Genomic DNA, 3140 nt, shown 5'->3' with positions numbered 1-3140 from the left:
TTTCACATCCACACACAAACTCTCCTTTTTTCTATTCTGGAGAGCCACAAACTGAGAGTTTTTAAAAGCCTCACAGTAACCTGCAACACCTGTGCTCACTAATTATCTCCCCACACACCAAATTAACCCGTTAGTGAATTAGTGAAATCCCCAAAACCAACAGGAGGGGAGAAAGAGTGAGAAAATGTCTTCTAACACAAAACATTACATTATTGTCCATTGCATGTTTTTACACTCAACATTTTATGGTGTGTTGCAGACGACTTGGATCTTGGGATTTTCCCACTTCCGACTTGAATAATGCTGCCTTCAAGTGGACCTGGGAAGCTCAGCTCATTCCTCTGAGTTGGGCATCCGTTAGTACGACATGACACGCATTAAAGTGGGAAACTAAATTAGAAGCTGAACTCAACAAATACACAATGAGCGCGGCAAAAGCTTGTTTTCTGTTGTACTGGTGAATAAACATCACTCATACACAACTTGTTGATAATGAATGATATCTAACAAATAATTAGTTAATTTGCTTAAAACAAACCACAAATGGTGAGTCACTAGTTCACTGTCATATACAACTAAATAATATTTTGTAATAAAGTGCAGAAGTTGAAATAATTTAGCAAAATCATTAATTTCCATCATCTTTCCTGTCGACACGCTCCTTCCAAAGTCCCAACTCGGCATTCAGGCATAATCTAGAATTCGAAGTTTCCCACTCGTAAGTACCGACATCGCTGGTCATTCATGTGCTCGAACTAAATAATTACGATACTTCCGATTCCACTTTGGCACAGTTTCGACTTGTGAACTCGGGAAAAATGTATCAACACCGACGTCAGCAAGTAGCGCCATTTGACGTCATTTCCAAGATGGCGTGACCTCCAAGCATAATCCGAGCGGGTTTAACAATAAAAACAAACTTTTGAGTATTTTAACTGCAGGAAATGTCTGTATATGCAATATACAATAAATATACAAGAGGGTGCTAAGAAAAATGCTAGCTAGCATCTGGAAGACTGTGCATGTGTTTATGAATTTGGCATGTGTTCATGTGACCGTGACGTGTGATTGACCGAAACGAGGTCAGAAGTGAGAAACTTCAACTCAGATGTTCAGCATTCATTTCTCACATTAGATTGATTGATCAGGTCTGGACTCCACTGCACATCTGAGTGATGTCACTTCCTGATGCACTTCTTCTGATCTGAAAGTGGGAGCCTGAAACCTGCAAATTTCCAAGTGATAATGAAGTTTTCTTCATTTCACAACATCAGTAAAATGTTAAGCAGATGAAATTGACACATAAATTTGTCCTGATTCCTCTGTTTATTTCACTGAACCATCGGTCACTATGATATATCTTAATACTTTTATCCCTACGGTTGTTGTATTCACATGTTACAATGGCTGCTTCTGGAAGATAAGGCATCTTCCTCTGCCCAGTCAGTCAAGAGTCACTTTCATACATACAACCTCTGGAATATGAATGACATTTCTCGCTTAGAGGTCATGTGTGAATAGGACACATTGGGAATTAGCAGTTATTCAGCTCTGGCAATTTCCCAGATTGAGAAGTTTAAACATCACCGAAAGATAACGCTTTCTGCTATATGTGAACAAAACAGTAATAGTAGTTTTTGTTTTTTATTAAACGTGCAAGGGCATCTAAGCATTTTCACTAGTAGACTACAAACTTGTTAAATGAGAGACGGACATCTCTGGCTTCACATGTTCGATAAAGAGTCGCTTCACACAATCCTATAAAGCAAAGATCATTAAGTTCATATCAAACAGTTCTTCTTGCAGCCGCTGGACAGTCGTGTTCATCTCTTCTTTCAGAGCGGCTTCAGCCTGTTTTTTCTGAGCAGTCGTGTCACTCGCTTCTGTCACGCATCCCTTGTTGTCTGCCCCGTGTTTTCTGTTTCACTCAGCACGCCACACTCCATGTCACGCTCCTTGTGATCCGCCCGTGTTTTCACCAGTCGTTGTCTAAGAAAACTACACTTCCCATCTTTCCTTGCCCTCACCACCTGCCAGCACTCACTCATTGTTTTCACCTGCTTATCGCTTAGTTCCATCACCTCGTGTATTTAAACCCTGTTTGATTTCCTTTCCCTTGTCGATCGCTCAATGTTCACGCTTCATGTTGTTGCTTCCTGGCCGTTGTCGGCTGTGTCATTCGTGGTTTGTGTCAACCCATGTTCACCGGTGTATTAGTTTAGTTTAGTTTCGCTTTCTCCCATCGTGGACTTTTCTTTGTTCCAGAGTCTGTTTATTTTTGTCCTTTACAATAAAACCGCGTTTGGATCCCAGACCTCTCGGCTGTCTTGTCCTGCTTCCACACCAGTCGTAACAGTTTCTCTCAGACATGATGTTTCTTTTCCATTCGGCCACCAGCTGATTTTTATTCTGCATTCTACCGAAAGGAGAGTGTTTGTGCCGCTTAAAATCAGGTAGAACAGACCAAGAATAAAATAAAATGTAAAGAATTGAAAACAAAATAAAATTGACTCAAGCTGTGTCCCAAATGACACACTATGCACTTACAAAATGTAGTATGCTCTCAGCCGTGTAGTGTATCAGTTTTTAAAGTGCAGAATCGTCCTAATTGGAACATTTAAAGTTTTTTCACTCCACAGAAGCGCTCGCCATTTAACAGCTGACGGAAGTGATGTTTCAAACTCAAGCGTTGTGTTGCCGCTAGATTTACTGAACTATCCACCCTCAGTTCAACACTTATACCTCAATAATATACAGTAGCGCTTCTAGCTTGTTTGGTGCCCTTGCGAAACCCGCTTCAACACTGGGGTTGGGGGCTGTTGGGTGTTGGGGGGTTGCCACCACCTCTTGGTTTCAAAACTCTCTTCTATTGACAAATTCATCCAGATCTGACAAGAGCCCTTAAAGTGATAGTTGTGAAATGTATTTTAACAATCTAAACGTTTGTTTTATTCAGTTTTCCCACTAATCACTAGAATGGTCATAACATATAAACAATAGATTATATTTCTAATCTGTCTGCTGCTCTATATTGCCCACAAAATTATGTTTATTTCACACACTCTATGTTTTCCTCTAGCTTGTAATTAAAATGGAGTTGTCTGATGAAGTATGGAGGCCGGAGAAGATTTGTGTGAAAT

This window comes from Xyrauchen texanus, unplaced genomic scaffold, assembly GCF_025860055.1.
Source record: "Xyrauchen texanus isolate HMW12.3.18 unplaced genomic scaffold, RBS_HiC_50CHRs HiC_scaffold_440, whole genome shotgun sequence".
Taxonomy (NCBI): domain Eukaryota; kingdom Metazoa; phylum Chordata; class Actinopteri; order Cypriniformes; family Catostomidae; genus Xyrauchen; species Xyrauchen texanus.
This window is presented reverse-complemented; position numbering follows the sequence as displayed.